Source organism: Oncorhynchus tshawytscha, linkage group LG16 (assembly GCF_018296145.1).
Source record: "Oncorhynchus tshawytscha isolate Ot180627B linkage group LG16, Otsh_v2.0, whole genome shotgun sequence".
Taxonomy (NCBI): Eukaryota; Metazoa; Chordata; class Actinopteri; order Salmoniformes; family Salmonidae; genus Oncorhynchus; species Oncorhynchus tshawytscha.
In genome coordinates this window covers 81,543,934-81,570,040 of record NC_056444.1, presented here as the reverse complement: position 1 = coordinate 81,570,040, position 26,107 = coordinate 81,543,934, and the positions used below count along the sequence as shown (strand labels likewise).

At 30.7% G+C, this 26,107-nt stretch overlaps 1 protein-coding gene across 1 annotated transcript in view; it reads left to right on the top strand.

The window, feature by feature from the left end:
• The window catches only part of LOC112241442 (S-adenosylhomocysteine hydrolase-like protein 1), a 70,497-nt gene that overhangs the window by 18,673 nt on the left and 25,717 nt on the right, over nucleotides 1-26,107 (top strand). The window lies entirely within an intron of this gene.

Below are 26,107 nucleotides of genomic sequence, written 5' to 3'. Positions count from 1 at the left end.
GGACAAACAGATCTGGGACCATGTTGGCTATAAAGGACAAACAGATCTGGGACCATGTTGGCTATAAAGGACAAACAGATCTGGGACCATGTTGGCTATAAAGGACAAACAGATCTGGGACCATGTTGGCTATAAAGGACAAACAGATCTGGGACCATGTTGGCTATAAAGGACAAACAGATCTGGGACCAGGTTGGCTATAAAGGACAAACAGATCTGGGACCAGGTTGGCTATAAAGGACAAACAGATCTGGGACCAGGTTGGCTATAAAGGACACCAGATCTCTGACCATGTTGGCTATAAAGGACACCAGATCTCTGACCATGTTGGCTATAAAGGACAAACAGATCTGGGACCAGGTTGGCTATAAAGGACAAACAGATCTGGGACCAGGTTGGCTATAAAGGACAAACAGATCTGGGACCAGGTTGGCTATAAAGGACAAACAGATCTGGGACCAGGTTGGCTATAAAGGACAAACAGATCTGGGACCATGTTGGCTATAAAGGACAACAGATCTGGGACCATGTTGGCTATAAAGGACACCAGCTCTCTGACCATGTTAGCTATAAAGGACAAACAGATCTGGGACCAGGTTGGCTATAAAGGACACCAGATCTGGGACCATGTTGGCTATAAAGGACAAACAGATCTGGGACCATGTTAGGTAGGACCATGTTGGCTATAAAAGACACCAGATCTCTGACCATGTAGGCTATAAAGGACAAACAGATCTGGGACCAGGTTGGCTATAAAGGACAAACAGATCTGGGACCAGGTTGGCTATAAAGGACAAACAGATCTGGGACCAGGTTGGCTATAAAGGACACCAGATCTCTGACCATGTTGGCTATAAAGGACACCAGATCTCTGACCATGTTGGCTATAAAGGACACCAGATCTGGGACCATGTTGGCTATAAAGGACAAACAGATCTGGGACCAGGTTGGCTATAAAGGACACCAGATCTCTGACCATGTTGGCTATAAAGGACAAACAGATCTGGGACCATGTTGGCTATAAAGGACATACAGATCTGGGACCATGTTGGCTATAAAGGACAAACAGATCTGGGACCATGTTGGCTATAAAGGACACCAGATCTCTGACCATGTTGGCTATAAAGGACACCAGCTCTCTGACCATGTTGGCTATAAAGGACACCAGATCTGGGACCATGTTGGCTATAAAGGACAAACAGATCTGGGACCAGGTTGGCTATAAAGGACACCAGATCTCTGACTATGTTGGCTATAAAGGACAAACAGATCTGGGACCAGGTTGGCTATAAAGGACAAACAGATCTGGGACCAGGTTGGCTATAAAGGACAAACAGATATGGGACCAGGTTGGCTATAAAGGACACCAGATCTCTGACCATGTTGGCTATAAAGAACACCAGATCTGGGACCATGTTGGCTATAAAGGACAAACAGATCTGGGACCAGGTTGGCTATAAAGGACACCAGATCTGGGACCATGTTGGCTATAAAGGACAAACAGATCTGGGACCATGTTGGCTATAAAGGACAAACAGATCTGGGACCATGTTGGCTATAAAGGACAAACAGATCTGGGACCAGGTTGGCTATAAAGGACACCAGATCTCTGACCATGTTGGCTATAAAGGACACCAGATCTCTGACCATGTTGGCTATAAAGGACACCAGATCTCTGACCATGTTGGCTATAAAGGACACCAGATCTGGGACCATGTTGGCTATAAAGGACAAACAGATCTGGGACCAGGTTGGCTATAAAGGACAAACAGATCTGGGACCATGTTAGGCTATAAAGGACAAACAGATCTGGGACCATGTTAGGCTATAAAGGACAAACAGATCTGGAACACCGGTGTATTTGGAAAATGGCCACGGGATGGTTTTTCAATACTGTCAATACTGTAAAAAACTATTTATTTGAAGTTTTTCAATACATTTGAATATTTGTAGTTTTTAAGTAAATACCTGCAGTCAACTTGTGCAATACGTTAGGAGATATTTCAGATGGCGTTCTTCATTTCACCTGTCACGTTATTATACATTATGAAGCGTACCTATCGGTCTGCAGATAGAATGCCTGTTGGTGAATTCTCATCAGAGTGGAGAAGTGCAACTGAAGATCAAAAGTAGTCTGAGGTCGAGACAATTACAATAAGAAGTGTTTTAGATATGCGTTTATTAAACGCAGCAACATATTTCTTATGGGTTTTATCTTTTTTTTTCTTAAGCGAAAAACGCAGAATTCTGCGTTAAACATGACCCCTAAGTTTAACTTGCTGGTTATCTAAGTGGCTGAATTACTAATGTGACGGGGCATCATATTGTTTTAGCTTTCTGCTATGTTTGAGAAGTTAAAGCCCTTTGGATCAGTTATCTTGATTTTCTAGATTTTTTTTCTCCTCTGTTCTGGCCTGTCTGCACCTCCTCCATCTTCTCTGAGCAGATCAGTCAGGCCTGTTGCCCTAGCGACTCCACACAGATCCAGAGTGTACACACACGGAGCCAGAACTGTTGTTCCTTTAGACAAGCATGCATCGAAACATCGTTCATTTGCACAATGCCTCTGATTCACATACGCTTGTAAATATCCAAACTCACCAAAAATGACATTCGGTAGCTCCTACCTACGGTGCATTCGGAAAGTATTCAGACTTTTTCCACATTTTGTTGTTACAGCCTTATTCTAAAATTGATTAAATTGTTTTTTTCCTCATCAATCTACACACAATACCCCATCATGACATCACAATACCCCATCATGACATCACAATACCCCATCATGACATCACAATACCCCATCATGACATCACAATACCCCATAATGGCAAAGCAAAAACTGATTTTTAGACATTTTTGCAAATGTATCAAAAATGTCAAACTGAAATATGACATTTACATCAGTATTCAGACTCTTTACTCAGTACTTTGTTGAAGCACATTTGGCAGCGATTACAGCCTAGAGTCTTCTTGGGTATGACGCTACAAGCTTGGCACACCTGTATTTGGGGAGTTTCTCCCATTCTTCTCGGCAGATCCTCTCAAGCTCTGTCAGGTTGGATGGGGAGCGTTGCTGCACAGCTATTTTCAGGTTTCTCCACAGATATTCGATCGGGTTCAAGTCCGGGCTCTGGCTGGGCCACTCAAGGACCTTCAGAAACTTGTCCCGAAGCCACTCCTGCGTTATCTTGGCTGTGTGCTTAGGGTCTTTGTCCTTTTGGAAGGTGAACCTTCACCCCAGTCTGAAGTGTTCATGATTTTAACATGCAAAAACACTCAATCAAAATAACAAAAGTGAAAATGAAAGCGCACAGTTCTGTCAGGCAAAAAAACTAAACAGAAAACAAGATCCCACAAACTCAGGTGGATAACAGGCTGCCTAAGCATGATTCCCAATCAGAGACAACGATAGACAGCTGCCTCTGATTGGGAACCACACTCGGCCAAACACAAAGAAATAGAAAACATAGACTTTCCCACCCGAGTCACACCCTGACCTAACCAAACATAGAGGATAATAAGGATCTCTAAGGTCAGGGCGTGACAGATACCTACTACTAGTCTAGTTTATATTTTTTATATATGATACCTACTACTAGTCTAGTTTATATTATATATGTATGATACCTACTACTGTCTAGTTTATATTACATATGTATGATAACTACTACTAGTCTAGTTTATATTACATATGTATGATACCTACTACTAGTCTAGTTTATATTATATATGTATGATACCTACTACTAGTTTATATTATATATGTTGATACCTACTACTGTCTAGTTTATATTATATATGTATGATACCTACTACTAGTCCAGTTTATATTATATATATGATACCTACTACTAGTTTATATTATATATGTATGATACCTACTACTGTCTAGTTTATATTATATATGTATGATACCTACTACTAGTTTATATTATATATGTTGATACCTACTACTAGTTTATATTATATATGTTGATACCTACTACTGTCTAGTTTATATTATATATGTATGATACCTACTACTAGTTTATATTATATATGATACCTACTACTAGTCTAGTTTATATTATATATGTATGATACCTACTACTAGTCTAGTTTATATTATATATGTATGATACCTACTACTGTCTAGTTTATATTATATATGTTGATACCTACTACTAGTTTATATTATATATGTTGATACCTACTACTAGTTTATATTATATATGTATGATACCTACTACTAGTCCAGTTTATATTATATATATGATACCTACTACTAGTTTATATTATATATGTATGATACCTACTACTGTCTAGTTTATATTATATATGTATGATACCTACTACTAGTTTATATTATATATGTTGATACCTACTACTAGTTTATATTATATATGTTGATACCTACTACTAGTTTATATTATATATGTATGATACCTACTACTAGTTTATATTATATATGTATGATACCTACTACTAGTTTATATTATATATGTATGATACCTACTACTAGTTTATATTATATATGTATGATACCTACTACTGTCTAGTTTATATTATATATGTATGATACCTACTACTGTCTAGTTTATATTATATATGTATGATACCTACTACTAGTTTATATATGTATGATAACTACTACTAGTTTATAATATATATGTATGATACCTACTACCAGTCTAGTTTATATTATATATGCATGATACCTACTACTAGTTTATATTATATATGTATGATACCTACTACTAGTTTATATTATATATGATACCTACTACTAGTCTAGTTTATATTATATATGTATGATACCTACTACTGTCTAGTTTATATTATATATGTTGATACCTACTACTATGTTGATACCTACTACTAGTTTATATTATATATGTATGATACCTACTACTAGTCCAGTTTATATTATATATATGATACCTACTACTAGTTTATATTATATATGTATGATACCTACTACTAGTCTAGTTTATATTATATATGTATGATACCTACTACTAGTTTATATTATATATGTTGATACCTACTACTAGTTTATATTATATATGTTGATACCTACTACTGTCTAGTTTATATTATATATGTATGATACCCTACTACTACTCTAGTTTATATTATATATGTATGATACCTACTACTAGTTTATATTATATATGTATGATACCTACTACTAGTTTATATTATATATGTATGATACCTACTACTAGTTTATATTATATATGTATGATACCTACTACTAGTTTATATTATATATGTATGATACCTACTACAAGTTTATATTATATATGTATGATACCTACTACTGTCTAGTTTATATTATATATGTATGATACCTACTACTGTCTAGTTTATATTATATATGTATGATACCTACTACTGTCTAGTTTATATTATATATGTATGATACCTACTACTAGTCTAGTTTATATTATATATGTATGATACCTACTACTAGTTTATATATCTATGATTTATAGTTTATAATATATATGTATGATACCTACTACCAGTCTAGTTTATATTATATATGCATGATACCTACTACTAGTTTATATTATATATGTATGATACCTACTACTAGTTTATATTATATATGATACCTACTACTAGTCTAGTTTATATTATATATGTATGATACCTACTACTAGTCTAGTTTATATTAAATATGTATGATACCTACTACTAGTCTAGTTTATATTATATATGTATGATACCTACTACTACTAGTTTATATTATATATGTATGATACCTACTACTAGTTTATATTATATATGTATGATACCTACTACTAGTCTAGTTTATATTATATATGTTGATACCTACTACTAGTCTAGTTTATATTATATATGTTGATACCTACTACTAGTCTAGTTTATATTATATATGTATGATACCTACTACTGTCTAGTTTATATTATATATGTATGATACCTACTACTAGTCTAGTTTATATTATATATGTATGATACCTACTACTAGTTTATATTATATATGTTGATACCTACTACTAGTCTAGTTTATATTATATATGCATGATACCTACTACTAGTCTAGTTTATATTATATATGTATGATACCTACTACTAGTCTAGTTTATATTATATATGTATGATACCTACTACTAGTTTATATTATATATATGATACCTACTACTAGTCTAGTTTATAGTTTATATAGTTTATATATGTATGATACCTACTACTAGTCTAGTTTATATTATATATGTATGATACCTACTACTAGTCTAGTTTATATTATATATGTATGATACCTACTACTAGTTTATATTATATATGATACCTACTACTAGTCTAGTTTATATTATATATGTATGATACCTACTACTAGTTTATATTATATATGATACCTACTACTAGTTTATATTATATATGTATGATACCTACTACTAGTCTAGTTTATATTATATATGTATGATACCTACTACTGTCTAGTTTATATTATATATGTATGATACCTACTACTGTCTAGTTTATATTATATATGTATGATACCTACTACTGTCTAGTTTATATTATATATGTATGATACCTACTATTGTCTAGTTTATATTATATATGTATGATACCTACTACTAGTTTATATATATATGTATGATACCTACTACTAGTCTAGTTTATATTATATATGCATGATACCTACTACTAGTTTATATTATATATGTATTATATTAGTTTATATATATATGATACCTACTACTAGTCTAGTTTATATTATATATGTATGATACCTACTACTAGTCTAGTTTATATTATATATGTATGATACCTACTACTAGTCTAGTTTATATTATATATGTATGATACCTACTACTAGTCTAGTTTATATTATATATGTATGATACCTACTACTAGTCTAGTTTATATTATATATGTATGATACCTACTACTAGTTTATATTATATATGTATGATACCTACTACTAGTTTATATTATATATGATACCTACTACTAGTCTAGTTTATATTATATATGTATGATACCTACTACTAGTTTATATTATATATGATACCTACTAGTAGTCTAGTTTATATTATATATGTATGATACCTACTACTAGTTTATATTATATATGTATGATACCTACTACTAGTCTAGTTTATATTATATATGTATGATACCTACTACTGTCTAGTTTATATTATATATGTATGATACCTACTACTGTCTAGTTTATATTATATATGTATGATACCTACTACTGTCTAGTTTATATTATATATGTATGATACCTACTACTAGTCTAGTTTATATTATATATGTATGATACCTACTACTAGTTTATATTATATGTATGATACCTACTACTAGTCTAGTTTATATTATATATGCATGATGATACCTACTACTAGTTTATATTATATATGTATGATACCTACTACTAGTTTATATTATATATGATACCTACTACTAGTCTAGTTTATATTATATATGTATGATACCTACTACTGGTCTAGTTTATATTATATATGTATGATACCTACTATTAGTCTAGTTTATATTATATATGTATGATACCTACTACTAGTTTATATTATATATGTATGATACCTACTACTAGTCTAGTTTATATTATATATGTATGATACCTACTACTAGTCTAGTTTATATTATATATGTATGATACCTACTACTAGTTTATATTATATATGTATGATACCTACTACTAGTCTAGTTTATATTATATATGTATGATACCTACTACTAGTCTAGTTTATATTATATATGTATGATACCTACTACTAGTCTAGTTTATATTATATATGTATGATACCTACTACTACTAGTTTATATTATATATGTATGATACCTACTACTAGTTTATATTATATATGTATGATACCTACTACTAGTCTAGTTTATATTATATATGTATGATACCTACTACTAGTCTAGTTTATATTATATATGTATGATACCTACTACTAGTTTATATTATATATGATACCTACTACTAGTCTAGTTTATATTATATATGTATGATACCTACTACTAGTTTATATTATATATGTATGATACCTACTACTAGTTTATATTATATATGATACCTACTACTAGTCTAGTTTATATTATATATGTATGATACCTACTACTAGTCTAGTTTATATTATATATGTTGATACCTACTACTAGTCTAGTTTATATTATATATGTTGATACCTACTACTAGTCTAGTTTATATTATATATGTATGATACCTACTACTGTCTAGTTTATATTATATATGTATGATACCTACTACTAGTTTATATTATATATGTATGATACCCTACTACTACTAGTCTAGTTTATATTATATATGTATGATACCTACTACTAGTCTAGTTTATATTATATATGTATGATACCTACTACTAGTCTAGTTTATATTATATATGTATGATACCTACTACTGGTCTAGTTTATATTATATATGTATGATACCTACTATTAGTCTAGTTTATATTATATATGTATGATACCTACTACTAGTTTATATTATATATGATACCTACTACTAGTCTAGTTTATATTATATATGTATGATACCTACTACTAGTCTAGTTTATATTATATATGTATGATACCTACTACTAGTTTATATTATATATATGATACCTACTACTAGTCTAGTTTATATTATATATGTATGATACCTACTACTAGTCTAGTTTATATTATATATGTATGATACCTACTACTAGTCTAGTTTATATTATATATGTATGATACCTACTACTAGTTTATATTATATATGTATGATACCTACTACTAGTCTAGTTTATATTATATATGTATGATACCTACTACTAGTTTATATTATATGTATGATACCTACTACTAGTTTATATTATATATGTATGATACCTACTACTAGTCTAGTTTATATTATATATGTATGATACCTACTACTAGTTTATATTATATATGTACCTACTACTAGTACTAGTTTATATTATATATGTATGATACCTACTACTAGTTTATATTATATAGTTTATAGTTTATATTATATATGTATGATACCTACTACTAGTTTATATTATATATGTATGATACCTACTACTAGTCTAGTTTATATTATATATGTATGATACCTACTGATAACTAGTCTAGTTTATATTATATATGTATGATACCTACTACCAGTCTAGTTTATATTATATATGTATGATACCTACTACTAGTTTATATTATATATGTATGATACCTACTACTAGTTTATAGTTTATATTATATATGTCTAGTTTATATTATGATACCTACTACTAGTCTAGTTTATATTATATATGTATGATACCTACTACTAGTCTAGTTTATATTATATATGTATGATACCTACTACTAGTATAGTTTATATTATATATGTATGATACCTACTACTAGTTTATATTATATATGTATGATACCTACTACTAGTCTAGTTTATATTATATATGTATGATACCTACTACTAGTTTATATTATATATGATACCTACTACTAGTCTAGTTTATATTATATATGTATGATACCTACTACTAGTTTATATTATATATGTATGATACCTACTACTAGTCTAGTTTATATTATATATGTATGATACCTACTACTAGTCTAGTTTATATTATATATGTATGATACCTACTACTAGTCTAGTTTATATTATATATGTATGATACCTACTACTAGTTTATATTATATATGTATGATACCTACTACTAGTCTAGTTTATATTATATATGTATGATACCTACTACTGTCTAGTTTATATTATATATGTATGATACCTACTACTAGTCTAGTTTATATTATATATGTTGATACCTACTACTAGTCTAGTTTATATTATATATGTATGATACCTACTACTGTCTAGTTTATATTATATATGTATGATACCTACTACTAGTTTATATTATATATGATACCTACTACTAGTCTAGTTTATATTATATATGTATGATACCTACTACTAGTCTAGTTTATATTATATATGTATGATACCTACTACTAGTCTAGTTTATATTATATATGTTGATACCTACTACTAGTCTAGTTTATATTATATATGTATGATACCTACTACTAGTCTAGTTTATATTATATATGTATGATACCTACTACTAGTCTAGTTTATATTATATATGTATGATACCTACTACTAGTTTATATTATATATGTATGATACCTACTACTAGTTTATTTATATATATATGTATGATACCTACTACTGTCTAGTTTATATTATATATGTATGATACCTACTACTATGTTGTCTAGTTTATATTATATATGTATGATACCTACTACTAGTTTATATTATATATGTATGATACCTACTACTAGTTTATATTATATATGTATGATACCTACTACTAGTTTATATTATATATGTATGATACCTACTACTAGTTTATATTATATATGTATGATACCTACTACTGTCTAGTTTATATTATATATGTATGATACCTACTACTGTCTAGTTTATATTATATATGTATGATACCTACTACTGTCTAGTTTATATTATATATGTATGATACCTACTACTGTCTAGTTTATATTATATATGTATGATACCTACTACTAGTCTAGTTTTATAATATATATGTATGATACCTACTACTAGTCTAGTTTATATTATATATGTATGATACCTACTACTAGTTTAGTTTATTATATATGTATGATACCTACTACTAGTCTAGTTTATATTATATATGTATGATACCTACTAGTAGTCTAGTTTATATTATATATGTATGATACCTACTACTAGTCTAGTTTATATTATATATGTATGATACCTACTACTAGTATAGTTTATATTATATATGTATGATACCTACTACTAGTTTATATTATATATGTATGATACCTACTACTAGTCTAGTTTATATTATATATGTATGATACCTACTACTAGTTTATATTATATATGATACCTACTACTAGTCTAGTTTATATTATATATGTATGATACCTACTACTAGTCTAGTTTATATTATATATGTATGATACCTACTACTAGTCTAGTTTATATTATATATGTATGATACCTACTACTAGTCTAGTTTATATTATATATGTATGATACCTACTACTAGTCTAGTTTATATTATATATGTATGATACCTACTACTAGTTTATATTATATATGTATGATACCTACTACTAGTCTAGTTTATATTATATATGCATGATACCTACTACTAGTCTAGTTTATATTATATATGTATGATACCTACTACTAGTCTAGTTTATATTATATATGTATGATACCTACTACTAGTCTAGTTTATATTATATATGTATGATACCTACTACTGTCTAGTTTATATTATATATGTATGATACCTACTACTAGTTTATATTATATATGTGATACCTACTACTAGTCTAGTTTATATTATATATGTATGATACCTACTACTAGTCTAGTTTATATTATATATGTATGATACCTACTACTAGTCTAGTTTATATTATATATGTATGATACCTACTACTAGTCTAGTTTATATTATATATGTATGATACCTACTACTAGTCTAGTTTATATTATATATATGATACCTACTACTAGTCTAGTTTATATTATATATGTATGATACCTACTACTAGTTTATATTATATATGTATGATACCTACTACTAGTTTATATTATATATGTTGATACCTACTACTAGTCTAGTTTATATTATATATGCATGATACCTACTACTAGTCTAGTTTATATTATATATGTATGATACCTACTACTAGTCTAGTTTATATTATATATGTATGATACCTACTACTAGTTTATATTATATATGTTGATACCTACTACTGTCTAGTTTATATTACATATGTATGATGCCTACTACTAGTCTAGTTTATATTATATATGTATGATACCTACTACTAGTCTAGTTTATATTATATATGTATGATACCTACTAGTAGTCTAGTTTATATTATATATGTATGATACCTACTACTAGTCTAGTTTATATTATATATGTATGATACCTACTACTAGTATAGTTTATATTATATATGTATGATACCTACTACTAGTCTAGTTTATATTATATATGTATGATACCTACTACTAGTCTATGATTTACTAGTTTATATTATATATGTATGATACCTACTACTAGTCTAGTTTATATTATATATGTATGATACCTACTACTAGTCTAGTTTATATTATATATGTATGATACCTACTACTGTCTAGTTTATATTATATATGTATGATACCTACTACTAGTCTAGTTTATATTATATATGTATGATACCTACTACTAGTCTAGTTTATATTATATATGTATGATACCTACTACTAGTCTAGTTTATATTATATATGTATGATACCTACTACTAGTCTAGTTTATATTATATATGTATGATACCTACTACTAGTCTAGTTTATATTATATATGTATGATACCTACTACTAGTCTAGTTTATATTATATATGTATGATACCTACTACTAGTCTAGTTTATATTATATATATATGATACCTACTACTAGTCTAGTTTATATTATATATGTATGATACCTACTACTAGTCTAGTTTATATTATATATATATGATACCTACTACTAGTCTAGTTTATATTATATATGTATGATACCTACTACTAGTTTATATTATATATGTATGTCTAGTTTATATTATATATGTATGATACCTACTACTAGTCTAGTTTATATTATATATATATGATACTACTACTAGTCTAGTTTATATTATATATGTATGATACCTACTACTAGTTTATATTATATATGTATGATACCTACTACTAGTCTAGTTTATATTATATATGTATGATACCTACTAGTCTAGTTTATATTATATATGTATGATACCTACTACTAGTCTAGTTTATATTATATATGTATGATACCTACTACTAGTCTAGTTTATATTATATATGTATGATACCTACTACTAGTCTAGTTTATATTATATATGTATGATACCTACTACTAGTCTAGTTTATATTATATATGTATGATACCTACTACTAGTCTAGTTTATATTATATATGTATGATACCTACTACTACTAGTTTATATTATATATGTATGATACCTACTACTAGTCTAGTTTATATTATATATGTATGATACCTACTACTAGTCTAGTTTATATTATATATGTATGATACCTACTACTAGTCTAGTTTATATTATATATGTATGATACCTACTACTAGTCTAGTTTATATTATATATGTATGATACCTACTACTAGTCTAGTTTATATTATATATGTATGATACCTACTACTAGTCTAGTTTATATTATATATGTATGATACCTACTACTAGTATAGTTTATATATATATATGATACCTACTACTAGTCTAGTTTATATTATATATGTATGATACCTACTACTAGTCTAGTTTATATTATATATGTATGATACCTACTACTAGTCTAGTTTATATTATATATGTATGATACCTACTACTAGTTTATATTATATATGTATGATACCTACTACTAGTTTATATTATATATGTATGATACCTACTACTAGTTTATATTATATATGTATGATACCTACTACTAGTTTATATTATATATGTATGATACCTACTACTAGTCTAGTTTATATTATATATGTATGATACCTACTACTAGTATAGTTTATATTATATATGATACCTACTACTAGTTTATATTATATATGTATGATACCTACTACTAGTCTAGTTTATATTATATATGTATGATACCTACTACTAGTTTATATTATATATGTATGATACCTACTACTACTAGTTTATATTATATATGTATGATACCTACTACTAGTCTAGTTTATATTATATATGTATGATACCTACTACTAGTCTAGTTTATATTATATATATGATACCTACTACTAGTTTATATTATATATGTATGATACCTACTACTAGTCTAGTTTATATTATATATGTATGATACCTACTACTAGTCTAGTTTATATTATATATGTATGATACCTACTACTAGTTTATATTATATATGTATGATACCTACTACTAGTCTAGTTTATATTATATATGTATGATACCTACTACTGTCTAGTTTATATTATATATGTATGATACCTACTACTAGTATAGTTTATATTATATATGTTGATACCTACTACTAGTCTAGTTTATATTATATATGTATGATACCTACTACTAGTTTATATTATATATGTATGATACCTACTACTGTCTAGTTTATATTATATATGTTGATACCTACTACTAGTCTAGTTTATATTATATATGTTGATACCTACTACTAGTCTAGTTTATATTATATATATATGATACCTACTACTAGTATAGTTTATATTATATATATATGATACCTACTACTAGTTTATATTATATATGTATGATACCTACTACTAGTCTAGTTTATATTATATATGTATGATACCCTACTACTAGTTTATATTATATATGTATGATACCTACTACTAGTCTAGTTTATATTATATATGTATGATACCTACTAGTCTAGTTTATATTATATATGTATGATACCTACTACTAGTATAGTTTATATTATATATGTATGATATCTACTACTAGTTTATATTATATATGTATGATACCTACTACTAGTCTAGTTTATATTATATATGTATGATACCTACTACTAGTCTAGTTTATATTATATTATATATGATACCTACTACTAGTATAGTTTATATTATATATATATGATACCTACTACTAGTATAGTTTATATTATATTATATATGATACCTACTACTAGTCTAGTTTATATTATATTATATATGATACCTACTACTAGTTTATATTATATATGTATGATACCTACTACTAGTTTATATTATATATGTATGATACCTACTACTAGTCTAGTTTATATTATATATGTATGATACCTACTACTAGTCTAGTTTATATTATATATGTATGATACCTACTACTAGTTTATATTATATATGTATGATACCTACTACTAGTTTATATTATATATGTATGATACCTACTACTAGTTTATATTATATATGTATGATACCTACTACTAGTCTAGTTTATATTATATATGTATGATACCTACTACTAGTCTAGTTTATATTATATATGTATGATACCTACTACTAGTCTAGTTTATATTATATATGTATGATACCTACTACTAGTCTAGTTTATATTATATATGTATGATACCTACTACTAGTCTAGTTTATATTATATATGTATGATACCTACTACTAGTCTAGTTTATATTATATATGTATGATACCTACTACTCTAGTTTATATTATATATGTATGATACCTACTACTAGTCTAGTTTATATTATATATGTATGATACCTACTACTGTCTAGTTTATATTACATATGTATGATAACTACTACTAGTCTAGTTTATATTACATATGTATGATACCTACTACTAGTCTAGTTTATATTATATATGTATGATACCTACTACTAGTTTATATTATATATGTATGATACCTACTACTAGTCTAGTTTATATTATATATGTATGATACCTACTACTAGTCTAGTTTATATTATATATGTATGATACCTACTACTGTCTAGTTTATATTATATATGTATGATACCTACTACTAGTCTAGTTTATATTATATATGTATGATACCTACTACTAGTTTATATTATATATGTTGATACCTACTACTAGTCTAGTTTATATTATATATGCATGATACCTACTACTAGTCTAGTTTATATTATATATGTATGATACCTACTACTAGTCTAGTTTATATTATATATGTATGATACCTACTACTAGTTTATATTATATATGTTGATACCTACTACTGTCTAGTTTATATTACATATGTATGATGCCTACTACTAGTCTAGTTTATATTATATATGTATGATACCTACTACTAGTTTATATTATATATGTTGATACCTACTACTAGTCTAGTTTATATTATATATGTATGATACCTACTACTAGTCTAGTTTATATTATATATGTATGATACCTACTACTAGTCTAGTTTATATTATATATGTATGATACCTACTACTAGTCTAGTTTATATTATATATGTATGATACCTACTACTAGTCTAGTTTATATTATATATGTATGATACCTACTACTAGTCTAGTTTATATTATATATGTATGATACCTACTACTAGTCTAGTTTATATTATATATGTATGATACCTACTACTAGTCTAGTTTATATTATATATATATGATACCTACTACTAGTCTAGTTTATATTATATTATATATGATACCTACTACTAGTCTAGTTTATATTATATATGTATGATACCTACTACTAGTTTATATTATATATGTATGATACCTACTACTAGTCTAGTTTATATTATATATGTATGATACCTACTACTAGTCTAGTTTATATTATATATATATGATACCTACTACTAGTCTAGTTTATATTATATATGTATGATACCTACTACTAGTTTATATTATATATGATACCTACTAGTAGTCTAGTTTATATTATATATGTATGATACCTACTACTAGTTTATATTATATATGTATGATACCTACTACTAGTCTAGTTTATATTATATATGTATGATACCTACTAGTAGTCTAGTTTATATTATATATGTATGATACCTACTACTAGTCTAGTTTATATTATATATGTATGATACCTACTAGTAGTCTAGTTTATATTATATATGTATGATACCTACTACTAGTCTAGTTTATATTATATATGTATGATACCTACTACTACTAGTTTATATTATATATGTATGATACCTACTACTAGTCTAGTTTATATTATATATGTATGATACCTACTACTACTAGTTTATATTATATATGTATGATACCTACTACTAGTCTAGTTTATATTATATATGTATGATACCTACTACTAGTCTAGTTTATATTATATATGTATGATACCTACTACTAGTCTAGTTTATATTATATATGTATGATACCTACTACTAGTCTAGTTTATATTATATATGTATGATACCTACTACTAGTATAGTTTATATTATATATGATAGCACTACTAGTTTATATTATATCATGTATGATACCTCTACTACTACTAGTTTATATTATATATGTATGATACCTACTACTAGTCTAGTTTATATTATATATGTATGATACCTACTACTAGTTTATATTATATATGTATGATACCTACTACTACTAGTTTATATTATATATGTATGATACCTACTACTAAGTCTAGTTTATATTATATATGTATGATACCTACTACTACTAGTTTATATTATATATGTATGATACCTACACTAGTCTAGTTTATATTATATATGTATGATACCTACTACTAGTCTAGTTTATATTGTGATGAATGATACTACTACTAGTTTATATTATATATGTATGATACCTACTACAGTCTAGTTTATATTATATACATGATACCTACTACTAGTTTATATTATATAGTATGATACCCTACTACTAGTTTATATTATATATGTATGATACCTACTACTAGTCTAGTTTATATTATATATGCAAATGATACCTACTACTAGTCTAGTTTTATTATATATGATACCTACTACTAGGTTTATATTATATATGTATGATACCTACTACTAGTCTAGTTTATATTATATATGTATGATACCTACTACTAGTCTAGTTTACAGACAGGGTGCGTCCATATTATATATGTATGATACCTACTACTAGTTTATATTATATATGTATGATACCTACTACTAGTCTAGTTTATATTATATATGTATGATACCTACTACTGTCTAGTTTATATTATATATGTATGATACCTACTACTAGTATAGTTTATATTATATATGTTGATACCTACTACTAGTCTAGTTTATATTATATATGTATGATACACTACTCCAAGACTAGTTTATACGTTATATATGTATTACCTACTACTGTCCAGACAATTATATATGACGATACCTACTACTAGGAGTTTATATTATATATGTTGATGTGTACTACTAGTCTAGTTTATATTATAACCTATATGATACCTACTACTAGTATAGTTTATATTGATATTATATATGATACCTACTACTAGTTTATATTATATATGTATGATACCTACTACTAGTCTAGTTTATATTATATATGTATGATACTAGACTACTAGTCTAGTTTTATATTATATATGTATGATACAGGCAGACATAAAGGACACTACTAGTCTAGTTTATATTATATATGTATGATACCTACTACTAGTTTATATTATCAGGATGATACCTACTACTAGTATAGTTTATATTATATCTTGTATGATATCTACTACTAGTTTATATTATATATGTATGATACCTACTACTAGTCTGTTTATATTATATATGTATGATACCTACTACTAGTCTAGTTTATATTATATTATATACGGGCTACTAGTATAGTTTATAGCCGCGCCTAGGTATGCATACCTACTACTAGTATAGTTTATATTATATTAATATGATACCTACTACTAGTCTAGTTTATATTATATTAGAGGGATACCTACTACTAGTTTATATTATATAGGTACTGATACTAAACTACTAGTTTATATTATATATGTATGATGCTTTACTACTAGTCTAGTTTATATTATATATGTATGACACCTACTACTAGTCTAGTTTATATTATATATGTATGATACCTCAACCACACTGCACACTACTAGTTTATATTATACACTATGTATGATACCTACTCGAGACTAGTTTATATTATATGGGTATGATACCTACTACTAGTCTAGTTTATATTATATATGCTGATACCTACTACTAGCCCCATATTATAGGCGTATGATACCTACTCCCTAGTTTATATTATATATGTATGATACCTACTACTAGTTCATATTATAAGTATGACCGAGACCTACTACTAGTTTATATTATATATGTATGATACCTACTACTAGTCTAGTTTATATTATATGGTGTATGAAAATACCTACACTCTAGTTTATATTATATATGTAGATGGCTACTGTCTAGTTTATATTATATATGTATGATACCTACTACTAGTTTATATTATATATGTAGATACCTACTAAGTTTATATTATATATGTATGATACATCACTAGTCTAATATTATATATGTATGATACCTACTACTGTCAGTTTATATTATATATGTATGATACCTACTACTGTCTAGTTTATATTATATATGTGATACCTCTTAAACCTAGTTTATTTATATAGTATGATACCTACATCCTAGTTTATATTATATATGTATGATACTGCTACTACTAGTTTATATTATATATTGATACCTACTACTATCTAGTTTATATTATATATGTCCATGATACCTACTACTGTCTAGTTTATATTATATATGACATGATACCACCACTGTCTAGTTTATGTAATATCCATGTATCACTAGTTTATATTATACTTTGATACTAGCTTCTAGTTTATATTATATATGTTATAACTACTACTAGTCTAGTTTATATTATATATGTATGATACTACTACTGTCTAGTTGATATTATCTACTCCAGCCACTTTAGTCATAGTTTATGCTCTGATACCTATCACTAGTCTAGTTTCATATGATACCTATATGTTAGTTTATATTATATATGTATGATACCTACTACTGTCTAGTTTATATTATATATGTATGATACCTACTACTGTCTAGTTTATATAATACATGTATGATACCTACTACTAGTCTTAGTTTATATTATATATGTTGATACCTATACTAGTCTAGTTTATATTATATATCTTGATACCTACTACTAGTCTAGTTTATGCATTATATATGTATGATACATATTCTGTCTAGTTTATACATATATGTATGATACCTACTACTGTCTAGTTTATATTATATATGTATGTTACCTACTACTAGTCTAGTTTATATTATATATGTATGATACCTACTACTAGTTTATATTAACATCTGCTAACCATGTGTATGTGACAAATAAAGTTTATTTGATTTGTATTTTACCTACTACTAGTCTAGTTTATATTATATATGTATGATACCTACTACTAGTTTATATTATATATGTTGATACCTACTACTGTCTAGTTTATATTACATATGTATGATGCCTACTACTAGTCATATGTAAATATGTTTGGTAGCTACTACTGATATATGCAATTTGTTTATTTTAGTTTGTGCTCCTTAGCATATTTAGCTATCAGCCACCGTTGAAATTCGCATGTAATTGTGCTAATTTTGTTAGCATTCTGGTAATAGATGCCTAATGGGCTATTTAGAGTATTTTTTGGGCATCCCCTTGTGTACTAATCCGTTAATACCATAAATCGCGTGATGAGACGATATGAACATCTGGATACTGCCAACCCTGCCCTCAATTCCCTTTTTATTAGCTAGGAGGCCTGTCTGATTAGGAACATACAACAGCTTTATAATCTTGCCTCAGGTAGATAGGGAAGGAAAGGGGATATCTATATTAAATGTCTTCCGCATTTAACCCAACCCCTCTGAATCAGAGAGGTGCAGGAAAATGACGAGCTCGAATAGATTAAGCAAGGCAGGACAAATAGTTTGTACTGTGTGTGTGTGTGTGTGTCTGGGGTGTGTGTGTGTGTGTGTGTGTGTGTGTGTGTGTGTGTGTGTGTGTCTGTGGGGTTTTGTGTGCTGTGTGCAGGGGTGTCAAACAAATGGCCTGCGGTTCTAGCTAGCATGTAGTTGCCAAGGACGAGACCAAGACCGACAGAGGGAGAGAGGAGGGATTGTTCAGGTCGGCTAGTTTGGACACCCTCGCCTCCTACATGTTGGCCATTAGAAATGATGGTAATCTCCACACAGAAACCTCCCCCTATCTGTCTGGTCTGAGGTGTGTGTGTGTGTGTGTTCAGTAATAATAACGCAGTAGCAACGTAACATCAGGGACACACAGTCAAGAGAAACACAGGACCATCATTCAGTCAGAGAAACACAGGACCATCACTTAGACAGAGAAACCGAGGGAAAGAGCTAGAGACAAAGAGCTGATCATGGAGAAGGACAAACAGGGAACCATAACACATAGAAACCCACAACATGGATATGGGCCTGGGCATCGGCACGGGATGGAGCAGGTAAGTAACCTACTCCATATGAAGTCACTTACCGTAATGACTCTTTATCTAGACCTATAGACTCAGTTATTCAATAGTTGAATTGTTTTAGTCCAGAATATGTCTGTACTCTGTTATCAGATACCTACTGGATAAGACCTTTACATTTGTGTTCGTCTCTGTGCTGATTGGCTCTGGCTTTCACGCTCTCATCTGGGTTTAATCGTTGGTCATCTCTTCAAGTTTGAAACTAAATTGAATTGTAGATGATTAGCTCGTGTTATAAGAGGCACAGATTTGATTGCAGATAGAATGTAGAGGTCAGGATTCTCTAATTCACTGTGATCAAGGTTAAGAGGAAAAACTGTTGGAGTAGTGGTTATTGCCATAGAAACAGGAGATCACTAGTTCCATGATTATTACTCTGTAACAGCTATGGTTTTGAGAGAGAGAGAGAGAGAGAGAGAGAGAGACACACACACAGGGAGACACAGAGAGAGAGAGAGACCATGTTAGGGAAGGCAGAACATTGAAAGGCACCCTACCTAGATGCAAAGCAAACACCAAATGCTTTCCCACTAAAACGAGAGAGCCCACTATAGGCCACACATCCAGTTGCCAAAACAGCCACATGCAGAGTTCCCCACTCCATGCTGTTTTCTGTCTTTAAACAGAGTTTGTAGTTAGGTTATGAAAGTTCAATGGATAGCTGTAGGCTACTATCTCCTACTCTTGAAACTACTAACTAAGTATATAACTAACTAACCAACTCTACTTATCACTAACAGGCCATCTTTAAGAGTTTCAGCCATGGTTGTAAGTGTCAACACATGACATTTGTTTCTATGTTTTGGGTTAGATCTCTATACAATATTGTCACTCAAAATACTGGTTTTGACTTAGGTACCTTTTATTAAAAAGCATGGATGACTCTGCAATGACTGACCCTAAACACACTAGTGTGCTTCATACGTCAATGTAACCCATAATAGCCAAGTGACTGTAGTTAGTCTGCCTTATCTCTTACATGTTGTGTCAACTCATCCATCTCCACACATGTCGTTTTCAGTATAAACACGACCCACAGACGTCTCAAACAGACGTCCTTATTATTATACGACCATGCTGGTCATTTATGAACATTTGAACATCTTGGCCATGTTCTGTTATAATCTCCACCCGGCACAGCCAGAAGAGGACTGGCCACCCCACATAGCCTGGTTCCTCTCTAGGTTTCTTCCTAGGTTTTGGCCTTTCTAGGGAGTTTTTCCTAGCCACCGTGCTTCTACACCTGCATTGCTTGCTGTTTGGGGTTTTAGGCTGGGTTTCTGTACAGCACTTTGAGATCTCAGCTGATGTATGAAGGGCTATATAAATAAATTTGATTTGATTTGAAATATAACAACAAGACCTTACAGGAAGCTGACCTAATGTATGTAGTACTGTGAGACGTCTGTGGGTCGTGTTTATCCTGAAAACGACATGTGTGGAGATGGATGAGTTGACACAACATGTAAGAGATAAGGCAGACTAACTACAGTCACTTGGCTATTATGGGTTACATTGACGTATGAAGCACACTGTGGTTGGTTGGCCGGGGTTCACGACGGTTGTTACGTTGTGTTGAGTTGCGTACGTTAATAGCTGAGGGACACATTTTTAAAGAAGTAATGTCTGCAACTCTTGCTTAGGGATCAGACCTATAGACATTACACACAGACACACACACACACACAGACACACACACAAACCTAGTGTCGCATACTTGTTGAAGTAGAGTTTTGGTGGACATTGGACAGTGTGGTTTTGTTGAAGTGTCATTGAGGAGTGAGGACACTATCTATTAATTAAACGTTATGAGGTGAAATGACCACAGGGAAACACAGGGAAATCACTGTTACATCAGTGTCTGAAGGCTGAGTTGCGAGCTGGCCAGGGACGATGCTCTGTGTCTGACCCTGTGCTGCTCCCAGCCTGTCATGTTGTGTGTGTTTGGTGTCAGGTTGGGTATGCCGACAACAACTAAAATATAAGGCTATCCATGCAAGTGGACAATAAAGATCTATTCTATTTCTGGGGTCTACTTTAGGTCCAGGGCATGTTTCAATGTTTATTATCCTGATGGAACCAGTCTGATCGCTGTCTTCACCATTCTGTTATCCTGATGGAACCAGTCTGATCGCTGTCTTCACCATTCTGTCTAGGTGTTCCTGACCTGTCTGTCACCTGCCTTCAGGTTGTTGTGCAGGCTCCCTGTAGATAATGACTGTATGGTCTCCTTCAGGTTGTTGTGCAGGCTCCCTGTAGATAATGACTGTATGGGTCTCCTTCAGGTTGTTGTGCAGGCTCCCTGTAGATAATGACTGTATGGTCTCCTTCAGGTTGTTGTGCAGGCTCCCTGTAGATAATGACTGTATGGGTCTCCTTCAGGTTGTTGTGCAGGCTCCCTGTAGATAATGACTGTATGGTCTCCTTCAGGTTGTTGTGCAGGCTCCCTGTAGATAATGACTGTATGGTCTCCTTCAGGTTGTTGTGCAGGCTCCCTGTAGATAATTGTTTACAGACAGTCATTGTGTACGTATGTTGAAAGACATGACGAACAGGAAACACAAGACAGATGATTAGCCTATCTACAGATCTGATATCTCCACAGAGCTGTACCTCCAACACCATCTTACCCTCCCTGGCTGTCTGTTGCCCTCATTGACCCAGATAAAAGTCCCCTTAGTCTCTCTAATGTGTGTCTTTCTGCCTGTCCACACTGATCTGTATGTGTGTGTGTACTTTCACGGAGAAGTGTGTCAGTCCAGACTGATCTCGTAACATCAGAACAGAGAGTGTCTACATAGTAGAGGATTAGTTAAATCTCTTTAACTTTCAAACCCACTCAGTGGGAATGAATGAATGTTCCATGGAGTTGGTTTACCATTCACTTTGATAACAAGTTTATATACAGTAACAAGCTCTGGTTTGGTCAAATACAATGTGATTATCTTTTATATTTACTGACGCTAGAGCCTTGCGCTAACATGATCCAATCACTATTTGCACAAGGTTTGTCACGTCTTCTCATTGTATTACAATGTCTCTTATCCATCCACTGTCCGCGTTGTGATCAGATTAGCTGGTGTCACCCTGTATGCAAATTGTTTGCAAATTATTATTTCAAAATAAGATTTTAAAATAAGATTATTTATTTGTTTTAGGTCAACCTGTCAATGATTTTAGGGGCTGGTATAATGATAAATACATTTTTTATTTTTATAGGCAAGTCAGTTAAGAAAAAAATTCATATTTACACTGATGGCCTACCCCGGCCAAACCCTAACCCGGACGACACTGGGCTAATTGACTGCCGCCCTATGGGACTCCCAATCACGGCCGGTTGTGATACAGCCTGGAAGCGAACCACGTCTGTAATGACGCCTCTAGCACTGAGATGCAGTGCCACACAGTTAGACCTTTGGGGGTGGGCAGAAAGATCACAATGTGTCTTTTTAATCATCTACACCTGACAATGTGGGTTCAATCAGAATGTGTCTTACTACATAATAATGTGATGTGATGTACCGCATGACAGAGGCCATGACACATCTACTTGTATGCAGAAGAGTTGGAGTCAATTAAATTTAAATTACAGTCAATTCAGAATGGAAAGGTATTGAAGAGAATTTGAATGTCAGTGCACTTTGTAAATTGACTGGAGTTGAAGTGGAATTGACCCCAATAACTACCGTGGGATATGCATCAACAACAACCTTGGGAAAATCCTCTGCATTATCATTAACAGTAGACTCATACATTTCCTCAGTGAAAAAAAATGTACTGAGCAAAACTGTACCCCACACATACATAAGTCGAGCAGTGAATTTCAAACAAAGTTTCAACCACAAAGACTGGCAAGGTTTTCCAATGCCTCGCAAAGAAGGGAACCTATTGGTATATGGGTAAAAATGTTTGAATTCATTCATTTTAACACAAAAAACCCTGTTCCTGAAGAGCTACTGTCCTGTAGGTTTTCACTACAACCTTAATCTAGTGCACCTGATTCTAATAATTATCTGATTAATCAACTGAATCAGGTTAGTTAAACTAGGGCTGGATTAAATACCTACAGGAGGGTAGCTCTCCAGGAACAGGTTTGGATTAAATACCTACAGGAGGGTAGCTCTCCAGGAACAGGTTTGGGGGAGCCCAAACCTGGGTTGACTGATTGGTTGGTACCTATAAAATATTATAGCCATAGAACTCCATAGATCTGGTCCCTTCCTCATTAAACACTGTACCAGGTCTACATAAAAGTCCATAGTTGGGAATTCTATGTCACATACTCTATCTCTGACCCACTACAGGCTCACTGACTACAGTATCTCTGACCCACTACAGGCTCATTGACTATCTCTGACCCACTACAGGCTCACTGACTATCTCTGACCCACTACAGGCTCACTGACTACAGTATCTCTGACCCACTACAGGCTCACTGACTATCTCTGACCCACTACAGGCTCACTGACTATCTCTGACCCACTACAGACTGACTGACTACAGTATTTCTGACCCACTACAGGCTCACTGACTACAGTATCTCTGACCCACTACAGGCTCACTGACTATCTCTGACCCACTACAGGCTCACTGACTACAGTATCTCTGACCCACTACAGACTGACTGACTACAGTATCTCTGACCCACTACAGGCTCACTGACTACAGTATCTCTGACCCACTACAGGCTCACTGACTACAGTATCTCTGACCCACTACAGGCTCACTGACTATCTCTGACCCACTACTGGCTCACTGACTATCTCTGACCCACTACAGGCTCACTGACTATCTCTGACCCACTACAGGCTCACTGATGACCTCTGACCCTTTTTACAGGCTCACTGACTATCTCTGACCCACTACAGGCTCACTGATGACCTCTGACCCACTACAGGCTCACTGACTATCTCTGACCCACTACAGGCTCACTGATGACCTCTGACCCACTACAGGCTCACTGACTATCTCTGACCCACT